The sequence below is a fragment of the Macrotis lagotis genome, chromosome 8 (assembly GCF_037893015.1).
Source record: "Macrotis lagotis isolate mMagLag1 chromosome 8, bilby.v1.9.chrom.fasta, whole genome shotgun sequence".
Lineage (NCBI taxonomy): Eukaryota > Metazoa > Chordata > Mammalia > Peramelemorphia > Peramelidae > Macrotis > Macrotis lagotis.
In genome coordinates, this window is record NC_133665.1 from 164,410,109 (window position 1) to 164,433,702 (window position 23,594).

General features: G+C 37.2%; 1 protein-coding gene and 1 long non-coding RNA gene across 5 annotated transcripts in view; one reads left to right on the forward strand and one right to left on the reverse strand.

Moving 5' to 3' along the window:
- Positions 1-23,594, reverse strand: part of TAFA1 (TAFA chemokine like family member 1) — a 544,623-nt gene that overhangs the window by 22,708 nt on the left and 498,321 nt on the right. The gene's annotated exons all lie outside the window — the stretch shown is intronic.
- The window catches only part of LOC141496322 (uncharacterized), a 31,527-nt gene continuing 18,541 nt past the window's right edge, over positions 10,609-23,594 (forward strand). For 2 of the 4 annotated variants that reach the window (XR_012471004.1, XR_012471007.1), the window contains exons 1-3: positions 10,610-10,845; positions 17,396-17,557; positions 19,227-22,353. This is a non-coding gene — a long non-coding RNA (uncharacterized LOC141496322). Of the gene's footprint in view, positions 10,846-17,395; positions 17,558-19,226; positions 22,354-23,594 lie in introns of all 4 variants that reach the window. The other 2 variants (XR_012471005.1, XR_012471006.1) reach the window with 2 other exon arrangements.

Sequence of the window (23,594 nt, forward strand, 5' to 3'; positions counted from 1 at the left end):
CTTTAAACAGCTGATAGTTTTATCATGATGATGTCAGAGAAAGAATGGATCATATCTCAAAGTGTTTTAGAGATGAAACCTTTTCAAAACAAGCCCTTCAAACAACAATGTTTTTCTATGAATCATTTTGGTTAAACTTGATCTAGGGGAGGTTCTAATTCTTTTTCCATACTTCTTGTCCCTTCTTCCTTTCCCTCTATCCTCTGGAAAAATAGTGGTTCATATATATATGTATATTGAGAGTCAAATGAATTTTTTTATTTTTCAATTTTATAGTGAACTTAATAAACATAGTTATCACCATATCAATATTTAATATTCACCCTAAAAGGGTAGAATATAAACTCTGAACTTGTGTTATGTACAGATTTTAAAATGTCCATATTAAATTTTTTTATTAGTTTTTTCTTTGCCAGGCAAATGGGGTTAAGTGGCTTGCCCAAGGCCACACAGCTAGGCAATTATTAAGTATCTGAGACTGGATTTGAACTCAGGTACTCCTGACTCCAGGGCCGGTGCTCTATCCACTGTGCCACCTAGCTGCCCCTGTCTATATTAAATTTGACAAAACCTTTCCAATTCCTGTTAATCCTGCAACTGAGAATGTTGTAAAACACTTGAGTTCAGGAATTCTGAGTTGTAAAAAGCTAAAAACCAATTTTTTTAAGTGACTGCATTAAGTCTGCAACAAATATAGTGAGGCCGTGGGAGTGGAGGGCTCCCAAGTTACTTTAGAAGAAGTGAATCAGCTCAGAAAAAGGTGCAAATAAATGCTTCAGTTTCAATGAAAATGGGATTAGGACTTGTGAATGGTTGTTCTGCTTCTAGCCTGGGCTAGAGAAAGAAGCCCAGTTTCAAAAAATATAGTAACAAAATTATTCTTTTTATGTCTTTTTCTGATTTTTGTTTTCTGTTTACTTTTTAATGCTTTTTAAAATTCACTTTTTTTGCATTTTTGTCACTATTCCCTAATTCATTTTCAACTTTTTTTCTAGTTCATCTTTCTCCTCTTCATATTTTTGTGATTCCAGAATGTCTAATGAAAAGTGAAGCATCCCAGCCTCCAGATAGATAGACAAAGCATTTGGATAATGGTGTTTTTCACTTTTCATTCTAAGGACTTGTTGGTGTCTGACAGACACATCCTAAGGGCACTTTACTTTCTTCATTGTGTTTCTTCTCCCTCATTCTGCCTGGGTAGTGATCACACTGCCCTTCAAAGAATGTGGAAGACAGATACCAGGTTGATATTAGCCACATTCAAATTAGGTCTTTTCCCGGAGTACTTCAGTGCTGGTGGTATTGTTGAGGTTCTATAATTACAACCTAGATATGTTCATTGCAGATTAGGGCTGTTATAGTCTAGGGAAGCAAAATTCATTTTTTTTTACTAAATTATTAGGATTCATTTGGATTACTCTGATCAGATTTAAGTTGTGAGAAATTACCCACACTATGCACTCTCAAAAGCCTGCTAGAGCAGTGGGAAGGAAATTTGTTGAGGAATAGAAATTGACTGTGAAAAGAAGAATGACAAAAATAGCAACTAAAGGAAAGGTTTCTAATATTTATTTATTTGCCACTTAAAACAATTTTCTGTCTGCCCTGAAATTTATCTCAAAGTAGGAGCCAGGGGGGATTGAGTCTGCAAAACTTGTTTGAATTGATGCAATTTGGGGAGAAAGTGAGTCTGGAGGAAACTTTTTTTCCCCCTGATAGGCTATGAGTTTTCAAGGTAGCTCAAACCCAAGCTCCAATCTCAAAAACCATTTTCATTTCACTTTCTGAAATGACAGCTTTTCTCAAGAAAAAAAAAATGCCTGCTAGTTCGGTCAACACAGCTTATGATGAAATAACAAGAAATAGGTGAGCTGTCCTTGCCTGGAACTTCCTATCAGGCCCTAAAAGTCTGAACTCAGGAAAAGGAAGACAGAACAGGGACTTCGGTTCCCATTGGGAGATCAAATTTTATCAGAACTGTATCTTCTAGCGCTGTTTGTGAGACTCAAAGGTGATATTTGTGAAGTACTTTGTTAATCTTAATCATGATGATACTGCTGCCATGATTGAAATTCTCATTTCAGTTACATTTCACAAGTACAGTTTGGAACCTGAAGTTTACATATTCTTAGTAAAATAAAACAGCATCCTAATAATGCAGAGCAGAACTAGAAATGTTTTTAGTTAGAGCCTATCTAGTCTAACTGCCTGAAGCCCAGAAAGAGTAAATAGATTTCCCGAGGTCAAACTGCTAGTAAGTGTGGGAGCTAAAATTCAAACCCAGACCCATCTACCTCCAGTACTTTGCAGCAAGCCAAGCTATCTTTGATGAACATGCTCCTCATGGATAAACTATGTGTTTGGCAAGTGTGATACAAAGGCAAGCAAGAACATTGGATTTGGAGTCAATTTTCCTGGGTTTAAATCTCAGGTACCACTCCTTTGTACATTTGTGACACGTAAAAAGTCACAAAATTTCTGGGTCTCAATGATCTCATATGGAAAGTCAAAGGGGTAGGTTAGATGACTTCTAAGAGACCCCCTTCCAATTCTAAATCTCTGATTTAATGATTTCACAAATTTGGAGGTCTTCTAAGGAAATATCAGCTAGGTTTGCATTTCTTAATTAATCAGCTTTTAAGGGTATCTTCTCATTTACTACCATATTATTGGAATATTAACTTAGATGTACAGTCCATCAAAACTGTAGATTTGGGGTTTGGTGGAGTTGGTAGAGGGTACCTAATAAATACTTTGATTCAACATAATAATTCTTTCTAGAATATCCTTGTAAAGTGGTCATCTACTACCTTTGCTTTTGAGGAATCAGTACTTATGATACCTGGAATGTGAGGAGGGATTCAACATTATTTTTGGCTCAAGAGAGCTGAACCAATAGTAATGGGTAAAAGTGGAAAAGAAGGGGCAGCTAGGTGGCACAGTGGATAGAGCACTGGCCCTGGAGTCAGGAGTACCTGAGTTCACATCTGGCCTCAGACACTTAATAATTACCTAGCTGTGTGGCCTTGGGCAAGTTACTTAACCCCATTTTCTTTGCAAAATAAAAGTGGAAAAGAAGCCAATACAGGCTTATTGTCAGGAGAAAACAAAAACGTCCTAATAATTAAGTAAAATGGGGATCCTTGAGAGGTGGTACCCACTCTTTGAAATACTTCAAGTAGACAGTATAGTCACTTGTCTTGCATGCCATACATAGTAGGGACTCTTTGGTGTCTGAGCTGGACTAGATGGTCACTGGAGATCCTTATAATCCTCAAATTCCATAATTCTATGATGCTGTGATTTATTCGATTTCAAAATCCTATAAAGTTGAAGAGTTAAGTATTTGAGTCCAGGTGCTATGACCAACAGCACCAAGTCACTACTGAATTTTCAGTAGCTACATTTTGAAAAGTTTGTCTATTGCTCTTCTCTGAGGAAATAAGCTGTAAATATTAAGGGACCAAACCTTTTTGAGTAAGGAACAATAAAACAAAAACTTAAAAGTGACACCAAATCTCTTGGTTAACTCCAATTGCAGGTCTTGTAACCTCCAATTTGACCCAAGAGACCAACAACCTTAAAGTTAGATTCTTGGAGAAATGTACTCTGAATATGAAGACTTTCCACTGAAAATATCACATCACCATGAAGATAAGAAGGTAATTTTTTTTTTTGCAAGGCAATGGGGTTAAGTGACTTGCCCAAGGTCACACAACTAGGGAATTGTTAGGTGTCTGCCCAGGCAATTCTTAACATGATCAGGGACTGAACTAAGGTGCATTTTATTGTAAAAGTGAGTAGTTTAAAGGTGTCTAGATAACAGAGTATTGGAACTGGATTCAAGAATCCCTGAGTTAAGATTCAGCCTAATGCAATCTTGAGTAAGTAATAATCTCTCAGCCTCAGCCTTTCTTCATCTGATGATAATAATAGCACCTAACTCCAGTATGTTTGTGAGGATACAATGAAGTAATATTTGTTCAGCATTTTACAAACTTTAAAGCACTCTCTAAATGCTATTATTAACTATTATTTTTTCATCTTGAAAATTTCTTTAGTGATGGATATGAAGCTTAATTTTAACTGATCATGATTCTCTTTTTAATTTGCAATTTTCTAGCTTACTCACTATGTTTACTTCCTTTGAGTCACTATACAGTATGGAAAAGTCACTCTAATAGGTTCTTGAAAATTCATGGTGTTTGCCTGGTGAACATCCCTTTGGCACTATTCAATTAAAGTCAGCTTTTTATTGTTTCAACAGACACAACTGTTAACTTTCACAGCATATTTCTAATAGGGGTCTAAAAGAACTAAGTTATTTTAAATTTGCCTGCCAGCAGAAATACATGATTAGAGACCTACCAAAGCTATGAAGATAATTAAGTGAATAACATTTATGGCAACTGCATTAACTAATAGCTTCATTTTCAATTTTTTTCAGTTATATTACAACATATTTAAATTTACCAGTAGCAAGGAGCTACTGACTCTTTTCTACATTTACTCCAGCAAAATGTAAAGTGCTTGAAGATAAGAATTTTTTTCTTGGTAGCATAACCCCAGGACCTTGGGCAACTAGGTAGTGCACTGGCCTTGGAATCAGGAGAATCTGAGTTCAAATTTGGCCTCAGACACTCATTAGCTGTATGACTCAACCCTGATGCTTTGCATCCAGGGCCATCTCGTCATCCTAATCCATCGCTGGCCACTGGACGCAGATGGCTCTAGAAGAGAAAGTGAGGCTGGTGACTTAGCACAGCCCCCCCACTCCAATGCAATTCACTTTCTTGTCATGGTATCCCCTCCCTGATGTCATGCTCTTCTTGAAGTATGAATGGAAAACACTAACATATAGGGTTCACATTCAGTGTTGTTAAACTGTTCAATTTGTTGCAGCTCAGGCATTTATGTTTTTTTAATAAGGGGGGGAGTAATTCTGGACGTGCAAAGCACACAGATAAAATAGGATTTTTAAAGGCTCCCCATAGAGTGCAAGAGACAATTGGACACAGAAAAGTTGCATTTCTAGTTGCCTTTGGTTATAACATTGTAGATGCTTCTAAGTGTCTTTTCCCTTTGGTAACACCTTGAATGTAGTGCCCTCCTTTGATCTCCCATTGGATTCCCTGTTTCTCTAAATGTGTTATTCATGAACTATTTTCAATTATAATTATTTGTGCGAGTATCATTATTCATCATTGTTCAGTAATCATAGTCTTTGATCTGGTGATCAGGACTTTTTTTTTTTAGGATTTTGCAAGGCAAATGAGGTTAAGTGGCTTGCCCAAAGCCACACAGCTAGGTCATTATTAAGTGTCTGGGGCTGGATTTGAACTCAGGGACTCCAGGGCCAGTGCTCTATCCACTGTGCCACCTAGCCACCCCAAGATCAGGACGTCTTAATCTTTTTTGGGTAATGAATCTTTGGAAAATCTGATAAAACCCAGAAATGGCCTTTCTCAGAATAATGCTCTTAAATACATGTCATCACAATGGAAATGTAGTTATAAAAATGTATTTAAAAATATCAACAGCATGGATTCCAGCTTAAGAATTCTTTTATAATTATAGTTCATAAGGACCTTTACTTTCACATTTGTTTCTATTGAAGACAAGAGTTTTCCTGTGAAAGATTTTGGGTTCCTGAGTTTCTCAGATTAAATTACACAAGTCCTATACTTAATATCATATGAGCCTTCAGGGGAACCAAGGGGGATTTTTTTCCCTTTAGTTTTAAGAGATTAATACCATTGATCATGAAATTGATACCATAAGATCATGAATTAGGAGGTACATTAGGAGTCAACTATCTTCATTTTAGGGATGGGAAACTGAGGTACTGAGAGGTTCAGGGTCTTTTCCAAGGTCATATATTATGGATATACCTGAGACAGAATTTTGAATTAGATCTTCCTGACTTCAAGGTCAGCAACTTATGTACTGTACTATTCCCTAAAATTCTGATATTCTCAGGGAGAATTCTAGAGTGGGGAAATATGAATCAGAAAGATTATTGACATATTTCCTCATATAGAAGATGCATCCTTTTACAAGAAATTTGGGGTCTAAAAACTGAGAGTATCTTATACAGTGGTTGTAGATTTTTTCTTGCATTTCCCGCCTTTTCATACTTCTTGTCTTTGAATTCATTATTTCAAATTTGTTACTAGTATATTAGGTGACATTTTGCCATGTTCTGCCTAGAAATGGCTCAGAAAAAAATTATGGTACTGTATGTATTCAAGTGCAAAGTGATCCAGTTTTCAAAAGTGAATGGAAATTGTACTGCTGAATGTCAGTTTGGTCCTCCTAGAACTGAGAAAACAATCCGAGACTGGTCATGGGAAAAAGAAACCCTACTGAAAATGTTGGGCAGAAGGAGGTCATGAGAGGCAAGGCAGCCAAATGGCCTGAGTTAGAGAGGGAATAGAAGAGATGCATTAAAGAGCACAGGGCCTTTGGAATTCTTGTGTTCACAAAGACTAGGCAGGAGAGCAGGCAGAGCCTCTCCTAAGATACTGATTTGTCATCAAACACAGGTGAGGACAAACTCATGGACAGGCGTTTTTACAGTTATGAGTAGTTGTAATGAATTTTCTGATGAATAAAACTTGAGTTCACTAACTTTATGTAATACATTCTTTTCAAATGTTGGGCCCCAGATTAAGATGCATCTTATACACAGCAAATGCAGTATTAAGAACCCAATATGTAGTATGACATATCAGGGTCAGAACCCATATGTGTGAAATGAAGGCAAGAAAGCTAATGTCCTTAGGTTGAGAGAAGAATCATATCCAGAAATAAGATGACAGTCTCATTGCCCTTTGGCCTTTTCAGAGTGTAGCTGGAGGATCATGTTGAGTTTTGGGCACCATATCTTAGAAACAACATTGATAAGCAAGAAAACAACAGAAGAAAGATTTGGGGAAGGACAGGAGAACTTCCTTCAGGTATTTAATAGACTGTTAGGAGCAAGAGGAGTTAGATCTGTTAGGCTGAGCCCCAGAAAACAGAGTTGAGAGAGCTTATGAAATTTGCAAAGAAGTAAATTTAAAGAAAAAGAATTTTTCTAACAATGAATACTTTCCCAAAGAGTTATGACTTCTTCAAGCAGCCTTTCCTGAGCCATCTCAATGCTCAATCTGTCTATTGATTATCTCTGATTATCCTGTATATATTTTATTTTCACATATTTGTTTGCATGTAATCTTCTGCATGAGAATCAGCTCCTTGAGAGTAGGGTTTTTTTTTATCTTTTTCTTTGAACCCCCAGTACTTAACCCCAACTATCCGATACATAGTAGATGCTTAACAAATCTTTGTTGATTTGACTTGGACTGTCTTTTTGGTAATGGTGGTTTCTTCTACAAAGGAGATCTCAAACAAAGGCTAAATAGCCATTTGCTAGGTATGATATTGTTCAGGCCTGGGTTTGATTAGATTACCTTTCCCCAACTCTCAGATTCTGTGATAAAGTCATGAGTCCAAATATCTCCTTTCCATTGTACTGGTTAGTTTGATGCTTCTTCTGAAAGTTGTGATTACTACTATCTGGATGGATGTTTCTACTACCATGCTTGCAGACTCAGGGTAGCCTGGAATCCTTCTTCTGGCTTTGTCATAGGTTGTTATAGGAATTTATTTGGGGAACCTAGTGAAGTCCCAGCTGACTCATGGGAGAGAAGAAGAAGATCCAGATCTAAGTAAAGGTCCAGAATGTGTTCATTGCACAGGAACATTTTGTATGTTTCTAAAATATTTATAAACTGCTCAGTGGCTTTTCTCAGAATGATATGAAACTAAGAAGTTAATTTTAACTGCCAAACAGAGACTCATCTTCATATTCCTTGCTTTTAAAAATGTGTTCAGCCCTTGGAACACATTGTGCCCATAGCTTTTCTGTTTCTGTCACCCATTAATCAGCCCTGTTGGTTTTCCAAACTAAAGTGATATGAGCAATGGTAGTGTAACCGTGGTGGAACAAGGATATTTGGCTTCCTAGGAAGACATAGTCTAAGTGCAAGAAGATCCTATCTTCCACAGTACTGACAGAAGAATGATGAATCCTTCCAAAATACAGAGAGTGGACAAGCATTTATTTGTATTAAACTCTATTACATTTCTTCCTTGGGATCAAATGACAAAGATGCTCTATTCTCTGTCTTCAGGGAGTTAGCCTTCTACCAGAGGAAGCAATGCATAATTAAATGTAAAAATAGATTCAAGGTAAATACAAGGTAATTTCAAGAATTGACTATGAAAATCAGGAAAATATGACTTGTAGTCTTTCAGAGTCAAAATTCAGTCTATAAGTCAAGTCTGGACGTGACCTTGAGGCAAACTGCAGAGAGTGTTGGGAAGTTCATTGTCTGATTCGACCTGCCTCTCCAAAGCCTTGGTCCTTTTATGAAAACTGCTGGTACTCTACCTCATCCCTCCCAAGTGTGGTATCTATCTATGCTTCTCTTGGTTCAGTGGCTCCCATCAGATAATGGAACCATACACCTTCTGCCAGTTAATTAAACAAATATCAAAGCATTCACTAAAGACCTACAATGTGCCTGGCTCATAGTGAGACCACTCAGTGACTTTAATAGATAGAATTCTGGATCTTGCCTCAGGAAGGTCTGAATTCAAACTTGGCCTCAGACACTAACTGTGTGACCTTGGGCAAGTCACAGCCTAAGCTTTAATCCACTGGAGAAAGAAATGGCAAATTACTCCAATACCTGTGCCAAGAAAACCCAATAGACAGTCTTGATGGGCTATGTTCCATGGTGCCATGAACAACTGAACAATTCACCAGGCTCTATACTGCGTACTGATGATCAAAGACAAAAATGAAACAATCCTTGCCTTCAGGAAGCTTTCTTACATTCAATTAAGAGAGACGAAATGTGTAGACACACATAATATAAATAGAAAACAAATATGAGCTGAATTCTAATTTTGACATTTTACAATTTTACAGCAATTTTACAGTACAGTCTGAATTTATGTTTGTTTTTTTTTTTTTACCAAAATAATTTTGGTTTTCTTTCCTCTCTTCCTGCTTTCCATCATCTCCAATCTAGAACTGGGTTCAAGGACGATGATAAAACCAACAGTATGTCTGAATATCTTTAAATATCCTGTAGTTTTTGAGGGAAAAATATCAATATTTAGATTGTTTCCATGGAAAATACAGCCCCAGTCATTTCTTATTCCGTTCACAGCCTCAATGCTGAAGGAGAAAACTCGTTGCTCTGTATAAATGAACATTGCTCATGGATCTCAAAATATATTTTAATACTTGGCCTGGTTCAGAAGGGCTGAGAGAGAATGCATCTGTTTGATGATTCTCACAGTTTCCTTTTAATGAAAAGGATGAGGCTGTTTTTGCTTTTACTAGAAAAAAGGGGGAAAATCTTGGGAAAATAGTAGAGGGAAAATTTAATTCTGGGCTCTATCCAATACATGTCAAAAATTCACTTTGCTGGAGACAAGCCTTCAAGGTTCTGCTTCTTGCTAAGTGTGAAAGAAATATATATTGCCTACATGAAAGCCCCCAAGGACCATTTCAAAGTCAGTCCCCTCTGGCAGCTGCCCCTCCACACATCCACATGACTTCAGATGCCCCCACCTTTATTGGACTCACTAAAAATGGTTTGGTCTCTTTTTTGCCTTTAAAAAGAGAAAAAGTAAACTTTTAAAGGCATTTTCTTTATCCAAAAGAGGCACTTTGTGATCCTCCATGGGCAACAGCATTTGAAGGGGAGCCATCTTTGTAGCATCTAGGCATCCCTCATTTCCAATGACATTCTCAGTGCTGGATCTCATGTATCTTCAGAGAGAGTTGGCTTTAGTCCTTTTTCTCAGAACAGCTCCATGAACTGACTTGCAGAAGTTCAATTAACACCTGCTGTAACCACTTAGTCATCTTGTTCAGGATACACTCTTTTACCCAGCCATCTCAGTTTTATACGCTACTACAGAGGGGAGGGAGGTATCCTATTGGAATAAGTCTTTGTGGCAATCTACTTACTCAGACCCAAGCAGCCAGAAACCCTTCTATTAGGGACCTTCAATCAAATCTTAAGGGAACTAATTCAGTGTGTGGAAATGATAAGGAGTGTCTCATGGCAAATTGGAGAGAGTATGGGGAATTTTATTCAAAAGACTTAATTTTAAATGCTGGCTCTTCTGTGTATAACTTTTAGCACTGTATAATCTGTGGTTAGTATGACCTTCAACTGTTTCATATTTTCCTGATCTGTGGGCATTAGATTAAATGACTTTCCTAAGAAACTTAGAATCATTGGAGGGACTTTTTTTTTTTAGATTTTTGCTAGGCAATGGGGTTAAGTGGCTTGCCCAAGGTCACACTGCTAGGTAGTTACTAAGTGTCTGAAACTGGATTTGAACCCAGGTACTCCTGACTCCACGGCCAGTGCTTTATCCATTGCGCCACCTAGCTGCCACTGGAGGGACTTTTATAGGTCATCCAGTCAAACAGCATCTTTTTATAGATGAGGTAACAGAGGCCCAGAAAGATAAAGGGATTTGCCTGAGAACCATTGTTTTGTTTTCACTCTATCACACTGCCTATATGATCCTTTTCCATTCTGATTCTTTGTTACCATAGAGTCATAGAATCTCACGATTGGAAGGGAATTCAGAGACCATCTTTGTCAAACCATTACTGAATATGAATTAATTCTACAAATTACCAGGTCAGTGGCCTGAAGAACCCACGATGGGGAGACGATCACTTCCAGAAGCAGGTCCTTCTACCTTTGGAGAACTGGAATTGTTATGTAGCTGTTTTTCCCGGTATCACACCTATAATTTGCCTTTGTAAGTATTCCTATTCATTGCTCCCTGTATTGTACTGGGCAAAGTGAAAACATTTCAATGCATTGTCAGGTGAAAAGTCTTTCAAATATATGAGACAGCTATCATGTCCTTAATTTCAAAAAACAAAAACTATAAACCCAAGGGGTTACTGCACTGGAGTAAATGCACTGGGAAATTCTAACACGCCTTTGTCGGTATCTCATACTTAGAAAGTCATTATAAATAGAAGAGGGTATTTTTGCCCTTAAATCTGAACTAACACCCTTGGATATTTGAATTTATTGAAGAACAAAAGAAAGGGGTAGAATATATTTTAGTCCAATCCCTCTCATTTTAAAAATGGAAAAACTGAGGCCCCAGAGTGACAAAATAATTTGCCTAGAAATGCATGTGTGCATGTGTGTGTGTGTTTTTATATAGATACATATATATGTATACATATGAATCAATCAATCTCTCTCTCTCTCTCTCTCTCACTCTCTCTCTCTCTCTCTTTATCTATCTCTAAATCCCCAGTGTTAGAGTCAAAATTCAAACTCAGGCATTTTTACTCAAAGTTCATTTTCATTTCTATCAGACCACACATTTTCTACTTATGAACTTTAATGACCAAGGTCATGAAAGTGAAAAAGACTCCTATCCAAAGGAGCCTCTTAGAAATTTATTAGATAATAGTTTCTTTATTGTTTAATATTTTATTAGAGGAAAAAATAAGACAGAATGAGTTCTCAGAAAGCAAGTAGTTTGATTAATTTCATTTCCATTTATCTCATTGTTTATAAAACTCTTAATATGAAAGAGATTGCATGTGGTACTAGAAATATAGGTATAAAACTGGAAATGGTGCCTGTCCTCAGGGAGCTTCCATTGTGTGGGAAGCATTTATGTTTCCAAAGTCTTCCTGAAGATGATGATGATGATGACGATCATTCATTCTCAAAAAAGATCATGAGATCAGGTAGCTGATTTCATGAAAAGCATATGAATTGGATTTGAGTAAGGGGGTGTTGTACTAAGTTACATGATTTACTTTCTCCTACACAGTCAACTGAGTCTAGTGGCCAGAATCAAGACAATTAGAGATGACCCTGGATGCAAGGCAATCAGGGTGAAATGACTTCCCCAAGGTCACACAGCTAGTAAGTGTCAAGTATCTGAGGTTGGATTTGAACTTGGATCCTCCTGTGTTGGAATTCTATCCACTGTACCACTTATCTATCCAAAAAGTCATCCTAATTAGGCTTTCCCCTAACTAGTTTGAACCATAGGATCAGGCCAAACCTTGGTGAGAGAAACCAAGATGGACAGATTAAAATTAAAAGACCTTGAGGTTCATCAAAAATTAATTAATGCATTCATTTGTGGAAATATCATTAACCTAGACAAGCCGTATTTAGCAGCACAAATACATATAATTCTGGTCCGATACTTTACTCTTAATGAAGAAAACAAAATGTTCAAAATCATAGCCTTTTCCATTCCTCTCCAGGTAGGAATCAAAGTCTTTAAAGAGTGGTAGGGAATAATTTGAAGTTTCCTGTCTCCTCAAGAGTCACACATGAATCTCCATCCCATGCAGACATACATAACCTCTCTGAACCCACACACCCCACACCAAGAAGGCCCAGGCATATTTCTTAGAAGTGTAAAGAAAGTTGGAACACATGAAGAATAAAGGGTCTCCCAGAGATCTTAGCTGACATTTTCTTTTTGAATGACAATATGGTATATTTGGAAGATAACATATCAGAAGTCAGAAGATGAAATTTTTGTTCCCCCTCAGACACTTAATAGTTATGTGAACCTGGCCATCATTTCACCTTTTTGTGACTCAGTTTCCTTGCCTGCAAAATGAGGGTATTAAACTCAAGAGCTCTTTGAGCTCTAAATTCATAATCTAATGACTATTGACTAGCTGATCTCTTAAGGTCCCTTCCAGTTCCAATGGGTTAGAACCTCTAATATGTACTTAGGGAAATGGGGTCATCATGTCAAATGGACAGAGTTACACTGATGGTAGATATCCTTTGCAGATCCTCCCCAATTGATAATGCAGTTTCCCTAGGACCACTTCTCCTCCCCACCTTCAAATCATGGCAATGGTTCAAATGATACATGGAGTTATAGCATCAAGGAAGTTTAATTTAATAAAGTTTCTTAAGAATGACTTTTTTCACTTCTATCTTTGCATCCCCACAATCTATCTATCTGACTACCTGACACGTCATCAGAATTTACTAAATGTTTGTTGAGTTGTAAATTTTACCTTCTCTTTGAAATGGTTCAAAATGCCCCAACTAAATGAATGGAAATATTCAGCAAGTCGAAAAATGTCATTCTACCATCAGTTTATCATTCATCAAATTATCTTCTTCTTTGAAAGAACAGTTTGATACTAACAGAAGTTGCAACATTTTTAGAAATAAACATACACCTCCACCTTCACAAATAAAGCATAGTTTATGAATCATATGATGAGGTGCTAATTGAATTGATGAGAAAATTTAAAAGAAAACATTTCTTTTTTTTTTACTTTCAAAGTGTTTTTGCATGTTTTGGTTCAATCCAACAATGTTAAGCAATTAAAGTAATGCTATTTCTCAAGGTTAGAATGACTGACTTTATAATTGTCCATATTTTGGTCACCTTTAGGTACAATTGACACACTTTCTTATTTGCAATTATTTTCTGAATTTCTCAACCATTCCCTGACCCATTGTACCATTCTCCATCTTTTCATGAGGTCTTGAATGACCTTGCTTCAGTTAATTGGATCCCAAAGGGTCTGTAATTCTTGTTACTTAATTCATCTCTTCTTGTCCCTTGCCTGTTGTCAGAATTGTTGAGAATAAAAACATCACAATAAATGATTTATCCAAAGTGGGATTAAAATTGTTTCAGAAGTGAATACACTGACTGCACACAGGGTGGTGTCCAGTTTCCACTGAAATGTTGTCAGAAATATCGGCTGTGGATGCATGATTATGAATCCTGGTTACTTATCTGCTATGTCTAGGCAGCTCCAGCAATGAGTCCCTTTACTCCTGGCCTGGTTCTTGCCAGCTCTCTTGCTCTAATGTCCTAACTTTTACTCATCCCCATCCTCCTTTGCAGATTTAGATCCATAATTACCATCTTGGAAATTGGAAAGAAGATGCCAATCTGCTCCTCTCTGCTTAACTCTTTTATTCTAGTAACTTTTCAAACCAATACCCCTCTCTAGCTCCTTCCATTTTTTCAAATTACCCCCCCCCACTCTTTGGCAAGGCAATGGAGTTAAGTGACTTGCCCAAGGTCACACAGCTAGGCAATTATTAAGTGTTTGAGGCCTGATTTGAACTCAGGTCCTCCTGACTCCAGGGCTGGTACTCTATCTACTGTGCAACCCAACCTAGCCACCCCTCAAATTTTAATGTAAAATTCTTCAGGCTCAAAGTTGCTTTATTTGTATTCTAATTTAACACAGGACTTCACATAGAGTTACTTTCTGACCAATATTTTAAAAAATTCATTCATGATGCCAACCATAATGAGGAAAAGTTTAGGGAAACTATCCCACCAACTAGGTGCTGAACAGTGTGAAAGTATTATTATGGAATATTTAATATGTCATAGGACATATAACTGTGTCAGTCAACAATGACCAAGCCTTTGCCTGATTCAGCAAAAAAAATTCTGTGAGTCATTTAGCATGATAATTGGTCCATGGACTGAATTTTTTAGTTTCCATTTAATTGTTTTAGTGACCTTTAAACATAATTAAAGTCATTTTTTTAGGAGGGCATTGTGTGAGGAGAAATACTTTATTAATAGAATCATAGAATTTTGGAGTTGAAAAGAACCCGAGAGATGATTTGAAATAATCTTTCATTTTAAAGATGAGAAAATTGAAGTTCAGAAACCCATGCTTAGGAGAAGTCAACCCAATTAGCAAAGTACATCCAAGGAGCAGAAGTCCTTATCTTTCACCTAAGACATTGTTGATTAGTGACTGTCCTCTCTACCCACTCCCCTGGCTTACCTCCCCCACTTCTTATTTTGGTCCTGTAATCAAAACCAAGATAGTCACTGGATCTGGATAGACCTGGCAGTGAACTGTCCTATTGATCCATTCACTACATTTGTGACTTCCCAGAGCACAACTCCCTGTTCTTATCATCATTCTCTAATGTGTGTCCTCTCTTTCAGTAGATTGCAAGTATGTTGAGGGCCAGAGTCATCTTTGTTACTTGTATCCCTAATGTTTAGAATTGTGTTTCATACCTAGCAAATACCTAAGTCTATCATTCATTCATTTGAGCAACCTTAAGTGATGGGCTCAAGGTCACATAGATAGTGGCTGATCTTGCATTAGAATACAATCAAGTCTAGATAGTATAGCTGAACTAGGAAAAAAAACAAATAAAATTTCCTGGGCTTAAGGAGTTTATGGTCCAATGGAGGCAACAATATGTAAATATCTATCCACATATTTAATTCAGTAAACATTTATTAAGTATCAACTTTGTGCTGGGATACAAAAAAGAATGCCTGCCCTTAAGGAACTTACCATCTAATGGGAGAGTCAACATAGAAGAAAGCAAACAATATAAGACAAATAGGAAATAATTAAAAGAAGGAAACCATTGGAATTAATAGGGTTTTAAACAAGCTTGTATAAAAAGAAAATATTATAGATGATATACTGGAAATTAATTTAAGAAAAGACACTATTAAAGGGCACCCAGAAAAGTTTCTTGTAGGAGGTAGGGTTTTAGTGAGACTTGAAGGATGTCAGGAAATACAGTAGAGAAGAAAAAAGTCTCAGGCATGGGAGACAGCCAATGAAAATACATGGAATAAAGGAATGGTGTGTTGGGAGAGGAAGAAGAGAAGAGGGGAACACAAATAGTTGGTGGGCACAGCCAAGATGAAAAACCAGCAAAAGGAACTAAGAAGAGGTCATAATATTTAGGAGCAGAGTCAGAAGACAGCAGCATCACAAAAAAACTAGATAGAAGAGAATATCAAGGAAAAAGAGGGTGATCATTAGCACTGAAGAGAGTAAGGAGGTCTAAAAAGATGGGGACTGAGAAAACTCTGTAAGATATGATAATTGAGTTCACTGGTTACTATGGAAAGTACAGTTTCAATAGAATACAGAATTCAGAAGTCCAGCCAGGTGCTCTTTCTAGTATATTATATTATCTCTTTGTAACCATGGAATAAATTTTAGGTTTAATAAGGCAGGGTACAGATGACATAATTCCTAAGAAAGTGACTAGAACTTCCACTTTTGTATTTTTTCAATGCCTCCTCATGACATGGGGGTAACTCGGGACTCTTGAAGTCCTTTTTAGCAGAGGACAAATGCTACATATTTTACCAGGATGAAAAATGCTTCTGATCTTGACCCAGAGACAAACTATAGGTCTGCAATCTGGAGACCAGTTTAGCTAATTTTGAGTTACTGTTCACTAGGTTGGCCAGTTCGGCATGTCAAAGATACCTACAAATGACTGGAGGATCTACAGTCTTTTGTCAGTGGAAAACAGAAGTCCATGGGAAAAAACCCAAAGATCCTTGAAGTATAGAAGGTCTTTTTAGCTATATAAAATCAAACAGATTTAGCCTTCTCTCCAATGGAATGCTTACCATATAATTTGTAGCAAAATTTGAGTTCCCACCATTTGCATTTTCCCCAACTATCTGATCATGATGTTAAAAAAAGTAATGAAAAGCTTCAAAGATGAGTAAGGAACTAGAGACTGGGATAATTCACAGAATGGGACAATCAGTTTCGTAGACTGAGAGTACATCATTCTTTATCATTTGTTTCTCAAACCCTTTTCAAATGATTCATCATTTTCCACAGAGTCATTAAGAGAAAGGCCGGAGAGGAGGAGGTCCTAAACCTTCTTCTTATGCCTAATGAGCACAGACATGGTGGGGAGAATGATGAGTCATTTCCTTTCTTTCTGGTCCATTCTCATCACTCTGGCACAAATCTTATTGATGAAGGGGGAAAGGATGGATTGAGTGGGTTTTCCTAATAGATTTAGGAAGTCAAATAGCACCATGGGAAACACAATTCCCCAATAGAACATCTATTTTTATCTTCATCTATATAAAGTACACATAGTTATTGGAGGGTTGATCAAAATGTTGTGTGTATATGTCACAAACATGTGTATATGTGTTACATACATACAAATTAATTTTGAGAAAACAAGATATATTATTTAAGTAGTTGTTTATATGGAAAGCAACTGAATTAAATCAGCCAGTTGGATGAATCTAGCTGGCAAATTGACTGAATTTATTATTTTTCCCCCAATGGATTCAGATGATAAAAGTCATGGAATGGCTGACATTTTGAATCTTCATCTTTAGAAGAGAATAGAAAAAAAAGACTTTCCTTTAGAAATGTGCATGCCCTGAATTTGGAACTATGCTATGCATACCCTCTTAGCTAGCAATATTACTACTACTAGGTCTATATTCCAAAGAGATAATAGAAAATAGAAAGAACCTAAATGTACCACAATATTTATTTCAACTCTTTTTGTAGTTGCAGAGAATTGGAAATTGATGGGATGGCCATCAATTGGAGAAATGACTCAACAGATTTTGGTATGTGAATGTGAAGGAATATTATTGTTCTGTAAGAAACCATGAGCAGGAAGATTACAGGAAAAGCTGGAAAGACTTCCATGAACTGATGCTGGGTGAAGTAAGCAGAACCAGGAGATCCTTGCACACCTTCACAGCTACATTATGTGATAATCTCTATGATAATTTGAGTTCTTCTCAGTAATGCAGTAATCAAATAAAACTCCAAAAGACTAGGGATGGAAAATATCAACCACATCCTGAGAAAGAATTATGGAGCCTGAATGCAGACTAAAGCATACTATTATCACTTTTTAAAATTTGTGGCATATTTTTTCTTCTGACTTTTTTCCTTTTGTTCTAATTCTTCTTTCACAACATGACCAATATGGAAATATGTTTAACATGATTGTTCATGTAAAACCTTTATCAGATCACTCCTTGATATGGGGAGGAGGGGAGGAAGGGAAGAAGGGAGGAAAAACATGGAATTCAATATTGTACAAAATGTTGAATGTTGAAAACTATATATGTAATTGGAAAAAATTAAAATAAAAAAGTTAATACTGGAAGAAGGAGACTGGACTGACCCCTTGCTCTCTAGATGTCTCTTCCATAATTCTTTCTTCATATAAACACTACACTCAATGCTTCCTGGCTGTTTCTATTAAACACAGTGCTATTGGTAAAACAATGCTTCTGCGTTTCCATGGAAGGAAATGAAGACATGGGTTAAAATATCCCTGATACAATTCCTGTTCTGATATTAAGATGTAGCAAGCAAATGGTTCCTTCCTCCTAGCAAAGATTTTAAATTCAATTTATTTACAGATTCTATTTAAATTGAAATACTAGAGTATCACATGCAAAGCTAAATCAATCTCTTGGTAGGGAGGGGTAGAGGGGTAGTGGGCCAAATATAGATTAAAAAAAGCTGCCTTTTCAAAGATTTTGAAATATGAGGGCCTGGCTCTGCTTGTAAGATTAATGACAGCTACTTGAGAGATAAAGACCCAACCTGAGTTCTGAGAGAAAAAGTTCTTTTACAAATTCTAACTCTTATGATTCAAAGACCATGTCATCTGGTAATACTATCTGCCTGCGTTTCTCTTTGTCATCACAAATACCATGTAATGAGAATTAAAAAGATAGTGAGGTTTCCAATCAATCGAAAATGATAATGTATTTGTCTTAAAATGTTTACTGTTATTGGATGGATTTGGTGTTAGTCAGTTTAGAGCAAATTAATCAACTACAATTTTATCCTGGTCGCTAAGAAAAATGTAGCATCTGCTGAACATTAGCCAACAATCACAACGTTGAGGTAGATACTAGCTATTCTAGCTATTCTTCCTGGGATCATCAGATATGATAGAATCAACAGACATTCCTCAATTAGTAAAGACAGAGAACAGAAACGAAACTTGTTAGAGGCTAGTGCCACACAAGGGAAAACAAAGTTCATCAGCATCCTTGAATTCATTACAGTTAGGGATGACAAAGTATTTTATAAACATGATATCAATCTTATTAGTAATATCCCTAACAATCCTATAAGATATATGAATATGGGAAATTAATATTATCCCCATTTTATAGAGTTGTAAAGTGAGGCATTTGGAAATTAAGTGATTTTTTTTTTTCATTTAAACTATTGTTGGTCATGTGCAATCTTGAGGAGGACAAGGGACATCTGGGTGGGGAGGGGGTTTGTTGTCTTGACTTGAAAGTAAATTGGATTTAAATGAAGCAAAGCTATTCAAAGTTATCCGTCTCATTCTTTCCATCAGGCATCAGGATCCAGAGGCAAGAAATTGCTCAAGATGACTGGAATGGATGCAGTGGAAGACCTTGACTTTTTTTAAGCTAAGTATCTGCTTTTCTAAGACAATGCCCATTCAGTAATTAAGACTAGGTAAGAACTGGGGCAAAAGATGATCGAGTTTGTTTTCACCAAAAAAAAAAAATCAGTCTGGGAGGGAAGATCCTCAAGCTTCTGTCCAGAAGAAAAAACAATTGCTCTTTACATTCCTATGAAACCCAAACAATGAGCAAGTGAAGCATAGTCTAATGGGGAATCAAAACTAAATGTTTCCGTTTCAAATTATGTTTCTTTTCATTCTTCAATGTAATTAGAAATTTACTCAACTTTCTTATTAGGTGCAACCCAAGGAGTAGACTCTGAGGGCCACAAAGACGTAACAAAAATTGTTCTTCCCTCAATATGTGAAAGCTGTATCTGGGAGATAAACAAGTGCACTGACAAATAATTAAAAGAGAAGTAGTAGAAAGTTATTTCTTGAGACAGAGGACACTAATGGGTGGGTACCGAGCAGGGTTCAGGAATGGACACCAGTAAGAGATAGCACCTGAGCTGTGGGTTAGAGGAATGTCAGGAACTGAGTAGTGAGAATTAAAAGGGGAAGATATTTTAGGGCTGTGTGTGTGTGTGTGTGTGTGTGTGTGTGTGTGTAGTTATACAAAGCTTCAGGGAAGGGAGGTTGGAAGTTATGTTTAAGGAGCAGAGATAGTAGATCAGGTTGCCTGGAGTGTAAAGGAGTAATATGAAAGAATATTGGAACTTGAGGTGGGAGGCTCATTGTTTATTGTTTGGCCAATTCAGGCATGTCCTGATGCTTGAAGGGTTTGCCATTTCCTTCTCCATCTCATTTTACAGATGAGGAAAATGAGGCTAATAGTGTTTAGTGACTTTCTTGGGATAACTCAGGTAATTTGAATGTGGTCTCCCTGACTTTAGCTCCATCTACCTGCCCAGGTGTATCAGAGTGGGTTTAAAAAGTCAAACTGGGAAAAAAAAGTCAAACTGGGGGCAGGGCAGCTAGATGGCGCAGTGGCTAGAGCACTGGCCCTGGAGTCAGGAGTGCCTGAGTTGAAATCCCACCTCAGACACTTAATAATTACTTAGCTGTGTGGCCTTGGGCAAGCCACTTAACCCCACTGCCCTGCAAAAACTAAAAAAAAAAAAAGTCAAACTAGGGAGTATGCACACATGGAAACACATATACATCCATGTGCACAGATATGCACACACACTGCATATGTGTACAAATACACATTACCTAAACTTATATACTATAAGAATATATGTTCACATATCTATAGATACAGGAGGAACACACATATATGCATGCATGTACCGATATGAAGATACAAATACACATGTGTATACATTTTATATACATAAAACTTACATAGATGTATGTAGCAATTGAAAGCCCCTGGATCATTTTTTAATTAAAGGAGAGAGGGATATTGTCAGATCTGGGCTTGGGGAAGACATCGTCTCACTACTTATTGTTAGGTTACAAAGAATCTTGATGCTAAGAAAAGATTACAGAACCTTATTGTTAGATAAAGTTCGTTGGACTTTGTCCTGGCAACAGGAAACCATTTTAAAATTCTGGAATCTGTAACTCCAATGATAAAAAAGTTCCAGAACATAAATTTGGAATTTACATACAGGATAATTTGGAGAAGGGAAAGATTGGGGCAAGATCAAATGAGAACGTAAAATTCTATGTCCTAAAGAGAGAACATTATACTATAGTAGGAAAAATCGTGGACATAGAAGAAATGAATTTGAATGCTGTATGATAGTGAGCAAGACACTTGTCCTCTCTGAATTTGTTTCCTCATACACAAAATGGGGATAATAATATTTAGGAAACATATCTCCTAGGGTTCTTAAGGGAACAAAAAGAATTTGTAAACCCATGGTAGGCAAGGGGCTTGATGGTAGATGTTGAGATCGGGGCTCTGATTTTTGCATCACTTGGATCAGAATAGAGTCACTGATGGCCTGTTTAGGAATCAAAGGTGGCAAGAGAGACCACTTGCTCTAGTATTTTTGCTTGTTGTTTATTTTGGGGGAAGACAACTGAGTTTAAGTGACTTGCCAAGGGTCTCATAGCTAGCAAATGTTGAGACTGGATTTGAACACAGGTCCTCCTGATTCTGGGGCCAGTGCTCTATCCACTGCACTGTTTAGCTAAGCATGTGGAACCATGGCTCTTGTCTCCAAATACAAGACACTCGATCCAGTCAACTCTAGTCCAAGGTTTGAGAGATGGAAGTGCTAAGACATCTATGGTCAGTAAAGATTCGAGATGCAGTGTGGGGGAAGTCAGCGTCAACAGTACTGTGTGACTATGGGTCAGGCCCTCTCAATTCCCCAAGCTAGGTATACAGGGATTAGATCTCTGAGTCTGGATTCAGGAAGCACTGAGCCAAAATCCAATCTCAGAAACGAAGTATCATTTGTAAAATGGAGATAATAGTATCTATTTTGGGGGGTTGTTGAAAGGACCAAATAAGTTATCTGTAAAGTATTTTTGCAAACTTGAAAGTGCTGTATAAATGCTCATTCTTATTTTTATTTTAGATCTATTTACGGGGGAGCGAGGCATCATAGAGGGTGTTGTGTGTGTGTGTGTGTGTGTGTGTGTGTGAGAGAGAGAGAGAGAGAGAGAGAGAGAGAGAGAGAGAGAGAGAGAGAGAGAGAGAGAGAGAGAGAGAGAGAGATTGAGACTGGGAACGGTTTTCAAAATGATCCACCAATCAAAATTCTGAAAGAGCAGCTGATTTCAACAAGAATGGGAAGGCACAGATACATTGGCACAGGTGGCCCAGGCAAATTTTACACTTCACAGAGAATTTCCCTTGCCTGTTCTGTCAACCTGCTGTGCCTTGTTCCGATCTGTTCTACAAAAAGGCAGCAGCAAAGTTGGGAGTATCAAGAGAGGCAGCAAATGTTGCTGCTGTCACCTGCAAGTATTCCGGAAACAGAAGAGAATCATTCCAGTTTCAGAGAGGAACATCTCCAAGGATCAAGTTGTTTCCTTCTTCATGCATCAGTCACATGCAGATGGAGGGCTATCTCCTGAGGACCCATTGAATGTGAGCAAATACGAAACCCATTCTTAAATGAATGGATCCCTGAAATCATCCGTGGTTATATTTGCAATGCTGTTGCAGGCCCAAACCACTATCCTATCATACTTTTGGAATTGAAACATTCCTTCACAATCAAGAGACAGTTCTGCTCTGAAAGTCTTGACATCTTGTGTAGTTAAAGCTCTGTTGATAATTCCGGGAGGATGTTGAGTTAGGGGAGATAGCAATATAATGCGTGTAATTGAAGAGCAGGCTATTGGTACAAAACCATGAGGGTACAATGAGGCAAGAGAAGGATGCAGCATTGACAAGAAGCCTTAACAATGCTAAATTGGCAGCTATTATTCTCTTCCCTTCCAATACAGAGAAGAGAATAAGTTTAAAATTCAGACTGACTGCATGTGGATTCTCCAGTCTACTACATAATCATATTGCAATTACCTCATATGTCAAGACTCTTGAAAGACAAACAGGGTGGTTTCTAATGGATTGAGACTCTGAACTTTGACTTTTTGATTTAGATTAGAATTTGAAACAACGCCAATGTTTTAATATCAATATTTGCAGATAGTGGTACATATCTGCCAATCATGGAAACTCTAGTCTGATAAAAATTTATAAAATGAACATCTTTCAGAGGCACATGGTAGAAGGCAAGGAGCAAGCCACATCATATTACAAGAAGGAATCAAAGGCAATCATTGAATAAATATACAAACAAGAGATGGGCTGGTCATGTGGAAGCACCTGGGTAGTGACAAATGGATGACAGCTTGTGTGGTCCCTTTGTATCCATGTCATATCAAGACAAAGTAAGGTTGATCACTTTGGGGATAATAGGCAAGAGTCTTAGGATAAGCAAGCATGGGTAAATAGCTTCCTATCATTAGAAAGAATCTCCAGATAGAGATCAAAAATTCATTTGAATTGCTGTGATGTCAAGGAATCTAGATGATATTTGTATATAGAATACTAGACATGGAGACAAAAAAAATGAGTTTAGATTTGACCTGTGATAATTACTCACTTACTGGGCTAGTCCCTTCACTTCTGCCTCAGTTTTCTCATTTGTAAAACTAAAAATAAGATGGATTTCATGGTTGTTGTGAGGATCAAATGAGATAATATATGTGCATGCACAGTGTATGAAACATGGTAGACATTAGAAAGGCTTAGTCCCCTCTCCCTTTATTTTTTATTTTTTTAGGTTTTTGCAAGGCAAATAGGGTTAAGTAGCTTGCCCA